Here is a 21,927-nt window from a genome sequence, read left to right as displayed (position 1 = left end):
GTCCGATGTGTCCGCCATCAATGTCGCAGTCACAATAAAAATCGCAGATCGGCGCCAATACTACAAAAAAATTTTTTTTATAAAAATGCCATAAAATTATCCCCCCTTTTGTAGACGCTATAAATTTTGTGCAAACCAATCAATATACGCTTATTGCGATTTTCTTATTTTTATTTATTTTTTACCAAAAATATGTAGAAGAATACGCATCGGCCTAAACTGAGGAAAAAATATGTTCTTTTATATATTTTTGGGGGATATTTATTATAACAAAAAGTAAAAACATTGCGTTTTCTTTTTTTTTTTTTTCCTCAAAATTGTTGCTCTTTTTTTATAGCGCAAAAATTAAAAACCGCAGAGGTGATCAAATACCACAAAAAGAAAGCTCTATTTGTGGGGGGGAAAAAAGGACCTAAATTTTGTTTGGGAGCCCCATCGCACGACCGCGCAATTGTCAGTTAAAGCGACGCAGTGCCGAATCGCAAAAAAGTGCTCTGATCTGGAAGGGGGGGGGGGGGGGGGTGGGGGGGTAAATCCTTTCGGGGCTGAAGCGGTTAACATGCATAATACAGTAACAGCTTCCCCATAAATATGGAATAAATAGGAGATACGAGGTGAAGATGCCATAAGAGGCGGCTCACTATAATGTCTGGATTATGAAGCCGTCTTCATTCCAGCTGATAACGGTCCTGATTTGGGAGTCGGCCGGACACAAGTTATTGGGGATGTGTGTCGGCGATTCTTTATAGAATTGATGGTCTCATAGAAGTCTCTTCATATCTTACAGCTCATTGTATCCAGTTTTTACAGTACAAACCTCCCACCGACACCCTGTGATATGATTTGTGAGTTTAAATTCATCTTTAAATAAATTTACAAGACGCAATGAATACTTTCCTGGCACAATTTACAGCAACAGTATGATTGATTTTTCATTTTTTTTCCTTTAATCATTAAAAAGACATCCTTGAGCACTAGTCCGGGGTCTTTACCTAGGTCAGGATGATGTCATCATGCTTGCTGCAGGTAGGAGGAAGCATTTCCTCAGTCTCCTCTCCCCCCCCCCTCTGATCAGGCCGTAAAATTGAAAATTTGTAGCACGTTACAAGGTGAGAGGTTGGGAAAAGGGCTGATTTGTGTCAGACATTTGTGTACACATCCAAGAACTCACAAGGATTTACATGATTGTGTCATCTCAGTCCAGAGAGTAGATATTGACCCTGGATGATGCCTGAACAAAGATGGTGCTATCCTTCTGGGAGGAAAAGCAGATGAAGGCATTGTCAGGAAGACCTCTGAGAGGTAATAAACACCTGGAGGTGGACGATGACACATTACTGAGTATAAATGGAAAAATACGCTATATTGTCAGAAGTATTGGGACACCTGCCTTTACACACACATGAGCTTTAATGGCACCCCACTCTTAAGGCTTGTACACACGGTCTGACTTTTTGACAACAAACATGCAAATTAGCTGTTTAAGGCAACATCTGACCTTGTGTACGCTCCATCGGACAAACTTTTACGGTTTTCATCTGACTTTTGTTGGCTGTGGGAACGGACAAACTTACGGCAACAAAAGTGCGATGGAGCAAAGTCCGTTCGCGTGTACAGAAAACCATAGGACTTTTGTACAAAGTACAATCACGCATGCTCAGAACCAACGCAAAAGATCAGACAACAATACAGAAGTTGACCAAAGGTGGCGGTAAAGAGCAGAAAAACCACGTGATTTGGTGAAAGTTGGCTGAAAAAGTCCTGCCGTGTGTATGCAATACAAGTTCACGGGCCGATGCCCTTTGTACAAAAATCCACGGGAAAGTTTGTACAAAGTCCTATCATGTGTATGAGGCTTAAAGGGGTTGTAAAGGTAAATGTTTTTTCACCTTAATGCATTCTATGCATTAAGGTGAAAAAACATCTGACAGTCCCGGCGCTCCCAGCCCCCCCGTTTTACTTACCTCACCCCTCGAAAGTCCCACGCTCGTCCCGACGTCCTTTCCACCGTTCAGCCTGGCCGCTGATTGGCTGGAGTGGACAGATGGAAAGCAGCACAGCCATTGGCTCGCGCTGCTGTCAATCACATCCACGGACGCGGAGCGTCGGGGGGGGGGGGGGAGTGTGATACAGCGAGCAGCTATAGCTGCCGGCTGTATCACGGGAGCGCGCCCGCAGATGCTTCTCACCATGCGAGGGAGCTCGCATAAACATAAGAAGAACCTGTGGGAGGAAGCTGAGACAGCCGCCGAGGGACCCCAGAAGAGCAGGTTCGGGGCCACTCTGTGCAAAACGAGCTGCACAGTGGAGGTAAGTATAACATGTTTGTTATTTAAAAAAAAAAAAAAATCACTTTACAATCCCTTAGGGTTAAATCCTTAGGGTTCAATATTGATTTGGCTCCGCCATTTGCAGCTATAACAGCTTCAACTCTTCTGGGAAGGCCGTCCACAAGGATTAGGAGTGTGTCTATGGGAATATTTGATCATTCTTCCAGAAGCGCATTTGTGAGGTCAGGCACTGATGTTGGATGAGAAGGCTGGCTCGCAGTCTCCACTCTAATTCACCTCAAAGGTGTTCTATCAGGTTGAGGTCAGGACTCTGTGCAGGTCAGTCTAGTTCCTCCACCCCAAACTTGCTCATGCATGTCTTTATGGACCTTGCTTTGTGCTCTGGTGCGCAGTCATGTTGGAACCGGAAGGGGCCATCCCCCAAACTATTCCCACAAAATTGGGAGCATGAAATTGCCCAAAATGTCTTGGTATGCTGAGGCCTTAACAGTTCCCTTCACTGGAACTAAGGGGCCAATCCCAACCCCTGAAAAACAACCCCACACCATAATCCCCCCTCCAACAAGTGATTTGGACCAGCGCACAAAGCAAGGTCCATAAAGCCATGGATGAGGGAGTTTGGGCTGGAGGGACTTAACTGGCCTGCACAGAATCCTGACCTCAACCTAATAGAATACCTTTAGGATGAATTAGAGAGGAGACTGCGAGCCAGGCCTTCTCGTCCAACAACCTCACAAATGTTCTTCTGGAAGAATGGTCAAACATTCCCATAGACACACTCCTAAACCTTGTGGACGGCCTTCCCAGAAGAGTTGAAGCTGTTATAGCTGCAAAGGGTGGGCCAACTCAATATTGAACCCTAAGGACTAAGACTGGGATGTCATTAAAGCTCACGTGTGTGTAAAGGCAGGTGTCCCAATACTTCTGACAATATAGCGTATTTTTCCGTATTTGTCATCGTCCACCTCCAGGTGTTTATTACCTCTCAGAGGTCACAGTACTCTTCCTGACAAAGCCTTCATCTGCTTTTCTCTCCAGAAGGATAGCAGACAGTAAAGTTCACATTTGTGTAAAGGTGTCTCAGTACTTTTGACAATATAGTACATATGTGAACGTAGGTCTGCTTTAATGCTGGCTTGGGCAGCTGAAAAAGAAAAATATTAAAGTGGAACCAAATGCAACAATACTGAGCTATGTGCCAACAGTCCGATGCCCATGATGTCCGTTGCCGGCGCCGGCATTTTCTCACACACTTCCTCTGGGTGCCGGTCTTCCGCCCCCTTGATTCGCTGGTGATGTCACTCCTGCATATGGACGATAGTCATTCACCCCGGCACACTGGTATTGTGCCAAAAAAAGGTGACGGAGTATCGCATGCTCGTTCTGCGGAGGATTGTCGATTGGGAAGGTCTCTTCTGCAATAAGCCGTTTGCATTTTTTTTTTCCTATTAATCCCACTTTTATCTTTGACTCGGAGCTTACACAGAGCTGAGGATGCTCTCCACGCCCCTTTGTGACAGTGCTGACTACCTGAATGCCCAATCACCAAGCACCAGAGCTGTCACATGGGGTGAAGGGCGATCAGTCACATGCTCCTCTAGTCTATACCTGAAAGTATGGGGGTCCTTTTCTTACCGCAGCCACCCAAGACAACAGACGAGAAAGGGAAGAAGAGTATAAGGGTGGGGGGTGGTAAACATAAACCGCTTGTCTACAAAGGTAGGTATGTGAGCGGCAGTGGTGGACAAACCATAACATCAGCCGGTGAAGGGCTTTCCAGTAAGATCTGCTTAGTCACTTTTATGAGGCGCTCAGAGTGCACCATCCGAGCATGAACAGCTGCAACGGAGGGGCATGGGAGATATCGGGAGTTTAACCACTTAAGCCCCGGACCAATTTGCAGCCAAAGGACCAAGCCCCTTCGTGATTCAGCACTCAATTTGCAGCCAAAGGACCAAGCCCCTTCGTGATTCGGCACTGTCGCTTTAACTGACAATTGCGCGGTCGTGCGACGTGGCTTCCAAACAAAATTGGCATCCTTTTTTACCCCCACAAATAGAGCTTTCTTTTGGTGGTATTTGATCACCTCTGCGGTTTTTATTTTTGCGCTATAAACAAAAATAGAGCGACAATTTTGAAAAAAAATACAATATTTTTTACTTTTTGCTATAATAAATATCCCCCAAAAAAAAAAAAAAAAAAAATTTTTTTCCTCAGTTTAGGCCGATACGTATTCTTCTACATATTTTTGGTAAAAAAAAAAAATCGCAATTAACGATTATTGATTTGCGCAAAAGTTATAGCGTTTACAAAATAGGGGATAGTTTTATAGCATTTCTATTAATAATTTTTTTTACTAGTAATGGCGATCAGCGATTTTTATTGTGACTGCGACATTATGGCGGACACATCGGACATTTTTGACACATTTTTGGAACCATTGTCATTTATACAGCAGTCAGTGCTATTTAAATGCATTGATTCCTGTGTAAATGACACTGGCAGTGAAGCAGTTAACCACTAGGGGGCAGTGTAGTGTTATGTATGACGGTATGTGTTTTTTTATTGTAGGGGGCGTGGCCTGGCATGTGACATCACTGATCGTCCTTCCCTATAAAAGGGAACAGACGATCGGTGACAGCCACACAGGGAAGCACGGGAAGAGGTTTGTTTACACAGACCTCTCCTCATTCTTCAGCTCTGTAACCCGATCGCGGGACACCAGAGGCGATCGGGTCCGTGGGTCCCACGGTCACGGAGCACAGGACCGGGTCGGGAGCGCTCTGCCGGCGCCGCGCTCCCGACCCACGGCTGGGCACTTAAAAAGCAATGTACAGGTACGTGCTTGTGCCCAGCCGTGCCATTCTGCCGACGTACATCGGCGTGAGGTGGTCCGTAAGTGGTTAATAGACCCCCAATGTCTCTATAAAGAGCACCTGTCACCTGCCCAGGCTATCAGATAGGGGCTTGTCATAGCAATAAAGCAAAAAAAAAAAAATAATAATAATATATATATATATATATATATAGTGCCTTGCGAAAGTATTCGCCCCCCTTGAACTTTTCAACCTTTTGCCACATTTCAGGCTTCAAACATAAAGATATAAAATGTTTATTTTTTGTGAAGAATCACCACCAAGTGGGACACAATTGTGAAGTTGAACGAAATCTATTGGATTTTTGAAACTTTTTTAACTAATAAAAAAATGAAAAGTGGGGCGTGCAAAATTATTCAGCCCCATTGCGTTAATACTTTGTAGAGCCACCTTTTGCTGCGATTACAGCTGCAAGTCGCTTGGGGTATGTCTCTATCAGTTTTTCACATCGAGAGACTGAAATTCTTGCCCATTCTTCCTTGCAAAACAGCTCGAACTCAGTGAGGTTGGATGGAGAGCGTTTGTGAACAGCAGTTTTCAGCTCTTTCCACAGATTCTCGATTGGATTCAGGTCTGGACTTTGACTTGGCCATTCTAACACCTGGATACGTTTATTTGTGAACCATTCCTTTGTAGATTTTGCTGTATGTTTGGGATCATTGTCTTGTTGGAAGATAAATCTCCGTCCCAGTTTCAGGTCTTTTGCAGACTCCAACAGGTTTTCATCCAGAATGGTCCTGTATTTGGCTGCATCCATCTTCCCCTCAATTTTAACCATCTTCCCTGTCCCTGCTGAAGAAAAGCAGGCCCAAACCATGATGCTGCCACCACCATGTGTGACAGTGGGGATGGTGTGTTGAGGGTGATGAGCTGTGTTGCTTTTACGCCAAACATATCGTTTTGCATTGTGGGCAAAAAGTTTGATTTTGGTTTCATCTGACCAGAGCACCTTCTTCCACATGTTTGGTGTGTCTCCCAGGTGGCTTGTGGCAAACTTTAGATGAGACTTTTTATGGATATCTTTGAGAAATGGCTTTCTTCTTGCCACTCTTCCATAAAGGGCAGATTTGTGCAGTGTACGACTGATTGTTGTCCTATGGACAGACTCTCCCACCTCAGCTGTAGTTCTCTGCAGTTCATCCAGAGTGATCATGGGCCTCTTGGCTGCATCTCTGATCAGTCTTCTCCTTGTCTGAGCTGAAAGTTTAGAGGGACGGCCAGGTCTTGGTAGATTTGCAGTGGTCTGATACTCCTTCCATTTCAAAATGATCGCTTGCACAGTGCTCCTTGGGATGTTTAAAGCTTGGGAAATCTTTTTGTATCCAGATCCGGCTTTAAACTTCTCCACAACAGTATTACGGACCTGCCTGGTGTGTTCTTTGGTCTTCATGATGCTCTCTGCACTTTCAACAGAACCCTGAGACTATCACAGAGCAGGTGCATTTATACAGAGACTTGATTACACACAGGTGGATTCTATTTATCACCATCAGTCATTTAGGACAACATTGGATCATTCAGAGATCCTCGCTGAACTTCTGGAGTGAGTTTGCTGCACTGAAAGTAAAGGGGCCGAATAATTTTGCACGCACCACTTTTCAGTTTTTTATTTGCTAAAAAAGTTTAAAATATCCAATAGATTTCGTTCCACTTCACAATTGTGTCCCACTTGTTGGTGATTCTTCACAAAAAATTAAAAATGTTTATATCTTTATGTTTGAAGCCTGAAATGTGGCAAAAGGTTGAAAAGTTCAAGGGGGCCGAATACTTTCGCAAGGCACTATATATATATATATATATATATATATATATATATATAGATATATATATGCACCCTCCAAATAAAAATCGCAGGCCAAGGCGAGCACGTGTATATAAAAATCAATTGCTCCACATGTGAGGTTTCATCATGAACGTCGGAGTGAGAGCAATAATTCTATGTCCATAATTCACAGTTAAAGTGGTTGTAAACCTCAGACATGAACAAAGCATATTCCTCTATACTGTATACTTGTCTCAATCCAGAGCACTAAGTGTCATTTCTGTCTGCTGCTTCCTTCCTCTGTTGTCTGCATGAGTCCCTTCTGACAAGACACCAAGAGAAAAATAGTGACAGGGGAGGGAGCTGCAGCACACAGCCTATGGCTGACAGCCTCATCTCATGTGTATCCCTTCCCTACAATCAGCTCTCAGAGCTCTCCTCGCTGAGCTCTGCAACATGTAATTTTTCAGCTCTCCACCCTGTTTTCTGAAATCTCAGACAAGCTATATACATGCTGGACGTTGAATGTGGAGAAGAGAGGGTTGCAGATAAACAGGTACAACTTATGTAGAAGGATTTGTTTCATCTCTGCATATCACCTGAGGCTACTCACCTCACTGGGTGTATGTAATGTGGGGTACACACTATAAGAAAATGGGGTGAGCGATCGTCCGATTTTCCTAGTTTCATAGCCAACTGATGAATTAAAATTTGTACGAAAATTCTTGTATGACAAAGGCTTTTTTTTTTTGTATTTATTGTTCCTGATCATGCGTCTTTCTTTTCCGTTTTTTCTTGTACAAAAATCGCATGGAAAAGGTAAACATTAAACAAAAATCGTTTGTTCTGTTCCCATACAAGAAAAATGTTGAAGTTTGTCCCATCGGGAATTTTCATAGGAAAAGTTGGAATCGGCTGTCGAAAGTTGTGTACACACACTATACAAAAATCTTACGAAAGCTCCTCAGATGAAAATGTTCGCCCAATTTTTCGTTTGTACGAGAGTCTTATGCCGCATACACACGGCCAGACTTTTGGACAGCAAAAGGTCAGATGGTACGAATCCATCGCACAATTCGATCGTGTGTGTGGGCTCCATCGGACCTTTGCTGTCCAAAAATCTGACGGACTTTAACCACTTCAGGACCGCCGTATTGCCAATGTACGTCAACACAATGGCACAGGCAGGCACAATCACGTAAATGTACGTGAATGCCTTCTAGCGGGTGGGGGGTCCCATCAGACCCCCTCCCGCTAGATACGGCGGTCCCTTTCGGTGCCGGAGCGATCGGCGATGAGGGGATGGCCGTTGGTTTCCGCCCATCCCCTCTCGATCGCTCCTGGCCAGTGACGAACTTCCTCCCCTGTGAAAATGTAAACACAGGAGGAGGAAGTGATGTCACACTCCTCGTGGCGGTCTTTTTGAACCGGACAGCGAGGAGTGAAGACGTCCAAGTAAGTGCACCAACAGTCCACTGACACATAGGTACACACAGGCACACATTTCACCCCAGTCACCCCCCGATCGGCCCCCCGCCCCCCCCCCCCCCCCCCCCAGTCACAGTGTCACTAATGCAGTGTTCATTTATTTATTGATCACTACATTTAGTGTCAGTTGTGACTGTAAAAAGTGTCAGGGCAGCTAGTGTTAGGCCCCTTTAGGTCCAGGGTAGCCCCCTACCCCCCCCTAATAAAGGTTTAACCCCTTGATTGCCCTCCCAGTTAACCCTTTCACCCTCTTTTACCAGTGTCACTAAGCGATCGTTTTTCTGATCGCTGCAATAGTGTCACTGGTCCCGCTAGGAAGCTAGTTTGTTTTTAGGTTCAACGCCAGGTTTTTATACCGTTAGGTACCCCGATATATAACCTAATAAAGGTTTTAACCCTTTGATTGCCCCTAGAGTTAACCCTTTCACCAGCGATCGCTGCATAAGTGTCACTGGTGACGCTGGTTAGCCAGTTAGTTATTTAGTTATTTAGGTTCCCCGTCAGGTTTTTATAAAGCTTCAGGTACCCCCATATAAATACCCAATAAAGGTTTTAACCCCTGATTGCCCTTAGTTAACCCTTTCACCAGTGATCACCGTATAAGTGTTACGGGTGACGCTGGTTAGGTAGTTCGCTTTTTATAGCATCAGGGCACCCGCCATTTATTACCTAATAAAGGTTTAACCCCCTGATCACCCGGCGGGTGATATAAATTTGGTTTTAGGGTCAGAAAGGGTCTGCGTCGCCACAGGCAGTGCTAGGTTAGTGCCAGCACCGCTAACACCCACGCGCAAAGCATACACCTCCCTTAGTGGTATAGTATCCGAACAGATCAATATCTGATCTGATCAGATCTATACTAGCGTGCCCAGCAATTTAGGGTTCTAAAAAAACGCATTGTTAGCAGGATCAATCCAGATACCTGCTAGCACCTGCGTTTTGCCCCTCTGCCCAGCCCAGCCCAGCCCACCCAGGTACAGTATCGATCGATCACTGTCACTTACAAAACACAACACACATAACTGCAGCATTCGCAGAGTCAGGCCTGATCCCTGCGATCGCTAACAGTTTTTTTTTGTAGCGTTTTATACAGTCGCTGACAGGCTAGGTGCTTTTTTACCTGTGAGTCTCACTACTGTACCCCTAAATTTAGAGCCCAAAATGGCAAAGCGAAGGTACACTAGTGAAGAGGCCTACACGTTTCTGAGCATGACAGATAGTGAAGAGGAAGACACTGATCTGTCAGATTCAGGCTCAGAATACGAACCTGTAGAGGACAGCGCCTCCATGTCAGATAGCTCTGACGACGAAGAAGAGGTCCCTGCTATTGTCAGGCGTACCCGACCCCGATTTTCTGATGTTGTTGAGGTGCAGGAACCGCAAGTCCCTCGTATGGAGTATAGAGCCAGTACTAGCGCCGCTCATCCTTTTGGTGAACTGGCAAGCACCAGCGGCCTAGTACACCCTGGACGTACATCCAGCACTGCAGTATCACGTGGTGACGTGGCGAGTCCCATAAGTGCAGTTCAAGCTGGCGAGGTGGCAAGCACAAGTAGTGTCCCGCTGCCACCAAGAAGAAGAAGACAAAGACAGGCCCGTCGTACCCATAGTGCCCTTCCTGCAGAATTCGCCTATCCCAATTGGGTGCCCACCACTTCTGCAGAACCCGTACTTCCCCCATTCACTGCCCAACCCGGTATTCAGGTGGATACAGATGATTTTACGCCACTCGATTTTTATTCTCTGTATCTCACGGAAGATCTCTATAGATCTATTGTGGACCAAACCAATTTATATGCTGGTCAACGCATCGCCGCTAATCCCCAGTTGCCGTCTCTTGCCAGAGATTGGAAACCAGTTACGGTTTCCGAATTTAAGACGTTTTTGGGCCTTTCCCTCAACATGGGCACACATAAATTTATGCTGATGCGGGCTTATTGGTCCACGCATCCGGCTGACCACATGCCCATGTTCTCTAACTCCATGTCCAGGAAACGATACGAGATGATTTTGCGGTTCTTGCACTTCAGTGACAATGAACTTTGTTGTCCACGTGGAGACCCTGAATACGATCGGCTCTACAAAATTCGGCCCCTCATAAACCACTTCAACCAACGTTTTGCAGACTTGTTTACTCCCCAAAAAGTTGTCTGCGTTGATGAGACCCTGGTTAAGTTTACTGGTCGCTTGTCATTCAAACAGTACATTCCCAACAAGCGTACCAGATACGGGGTCAAGCTCTATACGTGCTGTGATAGGGCCACAGGCTATGCATGGAGCTTTCTGGTTTATGAGGGTAAAGATAGTTACGTAGAGCCGGAGAACTGCCCTGATTACATAGGAAGCGCTGGCAAGATAGTGTGGAAATTGGTGTCACCCTTATTCGGAAAGGGGTACCACTTGTACGTGGACAACTATTACACCAGCGTGCCACTGTTTAGTCATTTATTTGATAATCAGATTGGAGCATGTGGCACCGTGCGACCTAATCGCCGGGGCTTTCCCCAGTGGCTTGTAGATTCCCGTCTTAGGCTGGGGGAGAGAGCCTGCTATCGGTGTAATAATTTGCTCGCTATGAAGTGGAGGCATAATAAGAATGTTTTCGTTCTTACCTCCCTTCATGCAGACACGACGGTCCAAATTTCTACGGCGACTGGTATTGTGGAGAAACCCCTCTGTGTCCACGAATATAACAAAAATATGGGAGGGGTGGACCTCAATGACCAGATGTTGGCGCCGTATCTAACTTCCCGTAAGACCAGACGCTGGTACAAAAAAGTGTCTGCTTACTTATTTCAATTGGCTTTGCTGAATGCTTTTGTGCTACACAAAACTTCAGGCGGAACATTAACCTTTCTTTTCTTCCAAAGAGAGGTTGTCACAGAGCTTCTGTTTCCAGACGGTTCTGTACCTCACCATTCCCAACCAAATGCAGTAAGCCGGCTGCATGAGAGGCATTATTCTTATGTCCTCCCGAGTACCCCTACCCAACGAGCCCCCCAAAAAAGATGTCGTGTCTGTAGCAAGCGCGGATATAGGCGTGACACCCGTTCTTATTGTCCACGCTGTCCTGGCAATCCTGGTCTTTGTCAGGGTGAGTGTTTTGAACGCTACCATGAACTAGTGAAGTATTAGCGTAGGGTACAGCATTTCACAGGCTAGGCACACTTACACAGGGTCTCCCAAGATGCCATCGCATTTTGAGAGACCCGAACCGTTACAGTTACAGTTTACAGTTCAAAAAAAAGTGTATAAAAAAAATAAAATAAAAAAAAAAGTAAAATAAAAAAACCAAAAAAAATATAAAATATAAAAACCAAAAATAGTTGTCATTTTATTGTTCTCTCTCTCTCTCTCTCTCTCTCTCTCTTCTCTCAAATTTTTTATACTTTACTGTTTACTGTGTTATTGTTAACCATTTTTTATGTTTTCAGGTACGCCATTCAGCTGCAGCGTGGATTTATTTATCTTGACAGCAACAGCGTTTGCTCCCACGATACATAAAGCCGCGACTCCAGTGCTGTAGGAGGTGATTTCACCACCACAGTTAAAAAAGAGCATATATGCCGAAGCATGGGGGCATAAGGGGTGGAGGAGCGATTTTGCTCCTAATGCCGCGTACATACGGTCAAAATTCCGACGGAGGGCTTGCCCGTGGAAAAGTTTGAACGTATGTACGCAGCATAACTTTTTTGCGGGAGGATGCCCCCATGCTTCGGCATATATATATTTTAGGCACAGGTTGTGTTAAAAAATGTTTTATTTTTTACTGTTTTTTTTGGCAATTGCTTTGCAGGTATGGTATGGTAAGGTTTTACTGGGATGTTACTTTGTTTTAACGTTAACCATAATTTGCTTAGCAGGTACGCCATTCAGCTGCAGCGCGGATTTATTTATCTTGACAGCAACAGCGTTTGCTCCCACGATACATAAAGCCGTGACTCCAGTGCTGTAGGCGGTGATTTCACCACCACAGTTAAAAAAGAGCATATATGCCGAAGCATGGGGGCATAAGGGGTGGAGGAGTGATTTTGCTCCTAATGCCGCGTACATACGGTCAAAATTCCGACGGAGGGCTTGCCCGTGGAAAAGTTTGAACGTATGTACGCAGCATAACTTTTTTGCGGGAGGATGCCCCCATGCTTCGGCATATATATATTTTAGGCACAGGTTGTGTTAAAAAATGTTTTATTTTTTACTGTTTTTTTTGGCAATTGCTTTGCAGGTATGGTATGGTAAGGTTTTACTGGGATGTTACTTTGTTTTAACGTTAACCATAATTTGCTTAGCAGGTACGTCATTCAGCTGCAGCGCGGATTTATTTATCTTGACAGCAACAGCGTTTGCTCCCACGATACATAAAGCCGTGACTCCAGTGCTGTAGGCGGTGATTTCACCACCACAGTTAAAAAAGAGCATATATGCCGAAGCATGGGGGCATAAGGGGTGGAGGAGCGATTTTGCTCCTAATGCCGCGTACATACGGTCAAAATTCCGACAGGGGCTTGCCCATGGAAAAGTTTGAACGTATGTACGCGGCATAACTTTTTTGCGGGAGGATGCCCCCATGCTTCGGCATATATAAATGGTGCATGTATGTCCATCATTAGAAGTGGGTGGATGAAGGGAGGTATCTAATGGTGGGCATACCCACCGATCAATCTCTTTTTTTTCGTTCAGACAACATGACTCTCAGTAAATAGCTTGGGGTGTCTACTTTCCAAAATGGGGTAATTTGGGGGGGTTTTGTGCTATTTTGGCATTTTATGGCCTTTGCACCCTTAGAAATCCTGAAGGTGGGGATTGGTTTTCGGGGTGCCGTACGCGACTAGACTCCCAAAAAGTCCCACACATGTGGTATCCCCATACTCGGGAGAAGTAGCTGAATATATTTTGGGGTGCAATTCCACATATAACCATGGCATGTGTGAGCAATATATCATTTAGTGACAACTTTTTGTACATTTTTTTTTTTTTTGTCATTATTCAATCCCTTGGGACAAAAAAAAAAAAAATTCAATAGTGTCAAGATGGCCCTCGGCAAATAGCTTGGGGTGTCTACTTTCCAAAATGGGGTCATTTGGGGGGGTTTTGTGCCATCTTGGCATTTTATGGCCGTCAAAACTGTGATAGGTAGTGTTATGCCCCGTACACACGAGCGGACTTTTCGACATCCAAACTCCGACGGACTGAGTCCGGCGGACTATCCGATCGTGTGTGGGCTGCAACGGACTTTAGCGAAGCTAAAGTCTGACGGACTTTAGAAATGAAGCATGCTTTAAATTTTCCCGACGGAACTCCGCCGGACCCGGTCCCCTTTGAAAAATCCGCTCGTGTGTGTGCTACTCCGACGGACTAAAACCGACGCTAGGGCAGCTATTGGCTACTGTCTAGGAACTTCCTACGTCGAATCCAGTCGTACGTCATCACGTTCGACTCCGTCGGAGTTTGGTGTGATGGTGTGTGGTCAAGTCCGTTCGGTCGAAAAGTCCGCCAGAACTCCGTCGGAACTCCGGCGGAACTCCGGCGGAACTCCTTTGGAGGTCTGTCAGACTTAATCCCTCTCGTGTGTACGGGGCAATAGGTAGTGAGGAGTAAAATAAAAAAATTATGCCCTTAGAAATCCTGAAGGCGGTGCTTGGATTTTGGGGTCCCGTATGCGGCTAGGCTCCCAAAAAGTCCCACACATGTGGTATCCCTGTACTCAGGAGAAGCAGCAGAATGTATTTTGGGGTGTCATTTCACATATGCCCATAGCATGTGTGAGCAATATATCATTTAGTGACAACTTTGTGCAAAAAAAAAAAAGTTTGTAATATTCCCGCAACTTGTGGCAAAATATAAAATATTCCATGGACTCAACATGCCTCTCAGTAAATAGCTTGGGGTGTCTACTTTCCAAAATGGGGTCATTTTGGGGGGTTTTGTGCTATTTTGGCTTTTTATGGCCTTCGAAACTGTGATAGGTAGTGAGGGGTGAAATCAAAAATTTGCACTCTTAGAAATCCTGAAGGTGGTGATTGGTTTTCGGGATGCCGTGCGCGACTAGACTCCCAAAAAGTCCCACACATGTGGTATCCCCGTACTCGGGAGAAGTAGCGGAATATATTTTGGGGTGCAATTCCACATATAACCATGGCATGTGTGAGCAATATATCATTTAGTGACAACTTTTTGTAAATTTTTATTTTTTTGTCATTATTCAATCCCTTAGGACAAAAAAAAAAAATATTCAATGGGCTCAACATACCCATCAGCAGTTTCCTTGGGGTGTCTACTTTCCAAAATGGGGTCATTTGGGGGGGGGTTTGTACTGCCCTGCCATTTTAGCACCTCAAGAAATGAGATAGGCAGTCATAAATTAAAAGCTGTGTAAATTCCAGAAAATGTACTCTAGTTTGTAGACGCTATAACTTTTGCGCAAACCAAAAAATATACGCTTATTGACATTTTTTTTACTAAAGACATGTGGCTGAATAAATTTTGCCCTCAATGTATGACTAAAATTTAGTTTATTCAATTTTTCTTATAACAAAAAGAAGAAAATATCATTTTTTTTCAAAATTTTCGCTCTTTTTCCATTTATATCGCAAAAAATTAAAATCGCAGAGGCAATCAAATACCATCAAAAGAAAGCTCTATTTGTGGGAAGAAAAGGACGCAAATTTCGTTTGGGTGCAATATTGCATGACCGCGCAATTACCAGTTAAAGCAGCGCAGTGCAAAATTGTAAAAAGACCCCTGGTCCTTAAGGTGTTTATTGGTCCGAGGCTGAAGTGGTTAATGAATGAATTAATGAAATACTTGTATAGCGCACAATGCGAACTGAATCGCCTCTAGGCGCTGTGGCGAGCTTTGATCATCTGCTAAAAGAGGAAGGTCTTGAGTTTTTTCCTAAAAGCCAGGTGATTTTCTTCCAGGCGGATGTTGATTGGTAGAGCATTCCATAGCTGAGGCCCTTGGACAGCGAATCTCCGATCCCTCTTGGATTTATACCCGGCTTTGGGCACTAGGAGGAGGTTTTTGTTGGCTGATTGAAGAGTGCGGTTTGGTGTGTAATGATTTATTTTCTCCATTAGGTATTGCGGAGCTTCTCTATGCACGCATTTGTGGGTGAGGCAAAGGGTCTTGAACGTGATCCGATTTTTTACGGTTAGCCAATGTAAGCTCCTCAGTGAAGGAGAGATGGATTCCCAGGGTTTCTTTCCTGTTATCAGCCTTGCCGCCGTGTTTTGGATCAGTTGTAATCGCGCAAGTTGATATTGTGGTAATCCTATGTAAAGCGAGTTTGCGTAGTCCAGTCCTGAATTAATGATTGTTCCAACTACCACTGCTTTGTCATTCTTTGGGATAAAAGGGATGAGTCTGCGAAGCATGCGCAGCAGATGGTGAGATCCACTGACTACAGATCCTATTTAGAAATAGAACATGTTTCACATTTTTTTGCCGGAAATTCCGCCGGACCCAGTTCCTACCGAGAAATCCGCTCGTCTGTATGCTAGTCCGACGCACGAAAACCGATGCTAGGGCAGCTATTGGCTACTGGCTATGAACTTCTTATTCTAGTCCAGTCGTACGCCATCGCGTTCGAATCCGCTGGACTTTGGTGTGATTGTGTGTGGCCAAGTCCGTTCATTTGGAAAGTCTGTTGGAACTCCTAGTCCGTCAGAAAGTCCGGGCGTGTGTACGCGGCATTAGGGGTTGGAAACCATTTTTTTTTTCAAATCGTCACCCATGGAGAATTTTGGGTACCATCGTTATTTGCGATTCCACAGGCATGCGCGATTTTAAGGCCCGACATGCTTGGCGACAAACTACGGTGCTTAAAAAAGAATCCATAGGCAACGTTTAAAAAATTTTAACGGTAACCTGTTTAGAGTTACAGATAATCAGAGTTATTGCTCTCGCTCTAACGATCGCGGCGATACCGCACGTGTGTGATTTGAACACCGATTACTTTTGTGGGCGTAAACTGGTCACTGGAAGTTCATCATGGCACCTCATGGCAAAGAAATCTGAGGATCTAAAAAAAAAAAAAAAATGTTGCTCTACATAAAGATGGCCTAGGCTATAAGAAGATTGCCAAGACCCTGAAACTGAGCTGCAGCATGGTGGCCAAGACCATATAGCGGTATAACAGGACAGGTTCCACTCAGAACAGGCCTCGCCATGGTCCACCAAAGAAGTTGAGTGCATGTGCTCAGTGTCATATCCAGAGGTTGTCTTTGGGAAATAGACGTATGAGTGCTGCCAGCATTGCTGCAGAGGTTGAAGGGGTGGGGGGTCAGCCTGTCAGTGCTCAGACCATACGCTGCACGCTGCATCAAATTAGTCTGCATGGCTGTCATCCCAGAAGGAAGACTCACCGTCGAACCATGAATGCCAACATGTACTGTGACATACCGAAGCAGAGCATGATCCCCTCCCTTCAGAGACTGGGCTGCAGGGCAGTATTCCAACATGATAACGACCCCAAACACAACTCCAAGATGACCACTGCCTTGCTAAAGAAGCTGAGGGTAAAGGTGATGGACTGGCCAAGCATGTCTCTAGATCTAAACCCTATTGAGCATCTGTGGGACATCCTCAAACAGAAGGTGGAGGAGCGCAAGGTCTCCAACATCCACCAGCTCTGTGATGTTGTCATGGAGGAGGGGAAGAGGACTCCAGTGGGAACCTGTGAAGCTCTGGTGAACTCCATGCCCAAGAGGGTTAAGGCAGTGCTGGAAAATAAAGGCGGCCACACAAAATCCGGAGTGGGTGAGGTACATAGTGCCGGGGTTCAGTTTGGGGTTCAGTTTGGGTAATATACATAGTGCAGGGATCCAGGGTGGGTGAGGTACATGGTGCAGGGATCCGGGGTGGGTGAGGTACATGGTGCAGGGATCCGGGGTGGGTGAGGTACATGGTATAGGGATCCGGGGTGGGTGAGGTACATGGTGCAGGGATCCGGGGTGGGTGAGGTACATGGTGCAGGGATCCGGGGTGGGTGAGGTACATAGTGCAGGGATCCGGGGTGGGTGAGATACATGGTGCAGGGATCCGGGGTGGGTGAGGTGCATGGTGCAGGGATCCGGGGTGGGTGAGGTACATGGTGCAGGGATCCGGGGTGGGTGAGATACATGGTGCAGGGATCCGGGGTGGGTGAGGTACATGGTGCAGGGATCCGGAGTGGGTGAGATACATGGTGCAGGGATCCGGGGTGGGTGAGGTACATGGTGTAGGGATCTGGGGTGGGTGAGATACATGGTGCAGGGATCCGGGGTGGGTGAGATACATAGTGCAGGGGTTCAGTTTGGTTAATATACATAGTGCAGGGGTCCAGGGTGGGTGATGTACATCGCTGATCACTTTCTATGATCCCTGGATGTGTGCTCTCTGACCCCTGTGTGACCCTTATCCCCATTCTTCCCAGGCTCCTCTAACCCCCCTATGGGCCTGCCCTTAGACCAGGTGGAGGGGTGGGGGAGAGATCAGCAAACACCTATTCAATGATCTCCTCTAGCTGCAGAGAACCCAAGAATGAGCCATAAAAATAAAAAGGTTTTGTTTTTAGATCCATTTTAACAAGTTTTTTTGCCCATAAGGTTTGGCTTTAGATAGACAATTTCAATCTTATTTATAATATTACATGATGACTGCGCCACAAGATGGCAGCAGAGCACAATAAGAAAAACAAAATCTGCTAAAATATATTATATTATTATTATATTATATAAAAGAAGAAAATGTGTGGCCTCTGAAAGTAATAACCACGAATATAAAGCAGCAATTGGTATCATCATTCAAATTTAAATGGAATAGGTGTTTGGGAACCTGGTCCCCAACCAGGATTCACCGGGGGCAAGGAACAAGTGGACTGTCTCAGTACAGTGTGGGAAAAGCACAAAATAAAGTATATAGACACTTGTAAAAAAATTACGAAAAATGTATCAATACAAATTACATAACTGAAAAGTTAAAACAAAGGTGACTTGTGCCGCGTACACACGATCAAACAATCGGGTGAAAAAGTCCGGCAAACTCAAGTGCGCCGGACAATCCCCCCGTGTGTAGCCTCCGGCGGACTTTTTTTGACCCGAAAGTACGGGGGACTTAGAAAGTAGTTTTGCACTCCAATTTTCCCGCCGGACTTGCATTTCGGCGGACAATCCGGCTGTGCGTATGCCAGTCCGCCGTACTTTTGAAATGAACGGACTTTTCCCGCCGGAGAAAAGTCCGCTCATTTTGAGCACGTCTCCAGGTAGGCGGTGCCCGCGAAGGAGACGTCGCTGGCCCCGCCACCTGGTATGGACTTAAAGGGGAGCCCCAACGCCGTAAAAAATAGGCGTGGGGGTCCCCCGCAGGTCCACATTAGACCCTTGTCCGAGCGCCAGTAAAAAAGAGCTAGAAGAAGATAGCGGAGGAGTCCGGCAAGAAGACCCCCGAAGACGGAAGACCCCCGAAGCTGTACAATAAACTATTTTAACCCTTGTTTGTTGTGTTTTTTTTTACTTTATTTTACAGGTGAATGGGTAGGGGTACATTGTACCCCATACTCATTCACATAGGGTGGGGGCAGGTATCCGGGGGCCCCCTTATTAAAGGGGGCTCCCGGATTCCGATAAGCCCCCCGCCCGCAGACCCTGACAACCAACGGCCAGGGTTGTCGGGAAGAGGTCCTTGTCCTCATCAACATGGGGACAAGGTGTTTTGGGGTGGGGGGGGCCACTTGGCCCCTCTTCCCCAAGGCACCCCCCCATGTTGAGGGCACGCAGCCAGGTACGGCTCAGGAGGGGGGGGGCACTCGCTCGTCCTCCCCCTTTCCTGGACGGCCGGGTAGCGTGCTCAGACAAGGGTCTGATGTGGATCTGGGGGGGACCCCCACACCGATTGTTTCAGCGTTGGGGTTCCCCTTTAAGTCCATACCAGGTGGCGGGGCTAGCGACATTTCTTTCGCGGGCCCCGCCTACCTGGAGACGTGCTCAAAATGAGCGGACTTTCCTCCGCGTGTGTGGGCGAGTCCGTTCATTTCAAAAGTACGGCGGATAGTACGGCGGACTTAGTACGCCGTATTAGTCCGCTGAAAAAGTGCCGTGTGTGGGCAAGTAGCCCGTTCGGAAAGTCTGGCGGACAGTCTGGCGGGAAGTAGTCGGCTATGTGTGTACGCGACATTGGTCATACATAGTACTTCAACTAGTTTCGTGGAGTAAACTGCTTCGTCAGGAAATACATCTGTAAATAAGACATAAGGTCAATGGCGATATCATCAGAGATATATACATTAGTAAAAAGTTATACAATTAAGTGAAAAAGGGGAAAGGATTAATAGAAGTATAAGGCTGCTTAACCAGAATCTGGTGCAATCGAGGCACGGGGCGTACCCAGTGGAGCCTCCCGCGGCAACTGGGGGAGGGTGAATAAGTCAAAAGGCCGGAGTAGTCTGGGTGAAATGAAATACAGGAGATGAGAATGCCAAAACTATAATATGCCAAGAGGGCAAGGTGTCCCAGGGAGGTGCTGAAACCGTGAATTGAAGTGGGGTGATAGTGACCAGGAAAGATGGTGCAACCCGTGAATGAATGGTGAGCAAAAAAAAAAACCTGGAAAAAGAAGACAAAATTGGCGCACTTCTGAAAAGGACAGAGAGAGGGAAGGAAAAAGGAAAGGGAAAATTAACAAGATGGGGGGGACAACAAACACAGGGAAGGGGAGGTGAAACGCATGGAAAGGGAAAAGAAAAGAAAAGGAACCAAAGAAGAAACTGGAGAGCAAAGAGGTGAACAAAGAGCAAGAAAAGAAGGAAAAGGGATGTGAAAGAAAAGGACACAGAAGGGAACCAAGAAGAGTGGGGAACGAGGAGGAGGAAATCAAGAGATGGGGGGTAAAAAAGGAAGAAAAAGGGGGAGGGAAGGAGGTGGAAAAGCGGGAAGAGGAGAGAGGGGAAGCCAAGGAAGGAAAAGGGGAGGAAGAAACAAGGGGGGGAGGGAAGACAAGAAGGGGGAAGAAGAAGAGGGAAAGGGAAAGAAAAAATAGGGGGAAACAAAGTGAAAAAAGAGGGTATGTGGAACTGTACATCCAGGGTGAGGGGAAAGGGGAAGTGCCTCTAATGTTGCGTACACACGACTGGCAGAAAAGTTCTGACGGAATCATTCCGTCGGATCTTCCGATCGTGTCTGGGATAAGCCGAACAATTTTCTAAAAAAAATTCAGACGGACCTAGAAATAGAACATGTTTCAAATCTTTCCAACGGAATCAATTCCTATTGAGAAAGCCATTCGTCTGTATGCTGGTCCGATGGACCAAACACAATGCAAGGGCAGTTATTGGCTACTGGCTATTGAATTTCCTTTTCTAGTCCCGTCATACGTCACCGCGTTCAAAACAACATTGGTTGGATCGTGTGTGGCCAAATCCGTTCGGTCGGAACTCTGTCGGGAAGACCGTCTGACCTTTTCTGCCGGAAAGTCCGGTCGTGTGTGCGCAGCATTAGGAGTGAAAAAAAGACAAATAAAGGAGACTAAGGTGCCGATGTGACAAGTGATAAGATAAGTACCTCGTTTGGCAAAGTACCACTGGAACCCAGAGGTGTCCCGCTGGTAGTATTGTACATGGATACCAATAGTGGCGATAGAGAAAAGTGCTGGATGGAGAAAGTGAGACGTGTTCAGTCTCACAGCTGCACAGATCTCAGGCGCCTATCCTATAAAAAGGAAGTAACAAAGTCACCTTTGTTTTAACTTTTCTGTTATGTACTTTGTATTAATATATTTTTCGTAATTTTTTCCGATTGTCTATATCAGGCATGTCCAAAGTCTGGCCCGCGGGCCATTTTGGGGTCCGCATTCCGGTTTCATGTAGCCCCCACTTGGAATTTGCATATATATACACATCTGTGGCCCCCAAAGCTCGAGTGTGTTATGTTTTTTATGCTGTTAATATATTCATCTTCTTTAGCCTGACAAATCCCGAGTGCCACGCTCATTCTTAGTATGAGCTGGGGTGTGTGGCTGGGCATGTTCACATATCTGTGCCCGAGCCCGCAAGGAAACTGAGAGCACGCAGCGCCTCCGCCAATCACAGGCACCGTGTCTATTCCTGATCCCCGCATCTGCGGACTGCAGATGCAGAGATCGGGGAAATGTCACAGCGCCTGTGATTGGCGGAGGCGCTGCTGCGCGCTGTCAGCTTCCTTGCGGGCTCGGGCACAGACTTGTGAACATGCCCAGCCACATGCCCCGGCTCATACTAATAATGAGGGTGGCGCTCGGGATTTTGCAGGCTAAAGAAGATGGATATATTAACAGCATAAAAAACATGACGGCTACAGCGCGGATCTGCTTTGCCGGGAGTACGTCTATTGAGGTCCTCCCCTTTGCAGGCTCGCCATGCCCCCCTGAAGGGCGCGCACTGTGATCACCCGAGTCAATGAGACTTGGGTGATCACAGATCCAAGATCCCTTACCACGTGATCAGCTGTCAGCCAATGACAGCTGATCACATGATGTAAACAGAAGATCAGTAATAGTT

At 46.1% G+C, this 21,927-nt stretch overlaps 1 long non-coding RNA gene across 1 annotated transcript in view; it reads right to left on the bottom strand.

Moving 5' to 3' along the window:
- Window positions 1–21,927, bottom strand: part of LOC143995926 (uncharacterized) — a 70,933-nt gene that overhangs the window by 33,621 nt on the left and 15,385 nt on the right. The window lies entirely within an intron of this gene.

This window comes from Lithobates pipiens, unplaced genomic scaffold (assembly GCF_037356315.1).
Source record: "Lithobates pipiens isolate NorthernLeopardFrog02 unplaced genomic scaffold, aLitPip1_a1.2 Scaffold_19, whole genome shotgun sequence".
In the NCBI taxonomy this organism is placed as follows: Eukaryota; Metazoa; Chordata; class Amphibia; order Anura; family Ranidae; genus Lithobates; species Lithobates pipiens.
The sequence above is the reverse complement of the archived record's forward strand: the minus strand, read 5'-3'. Positions and strand labels throughout refer to the sequence as shown.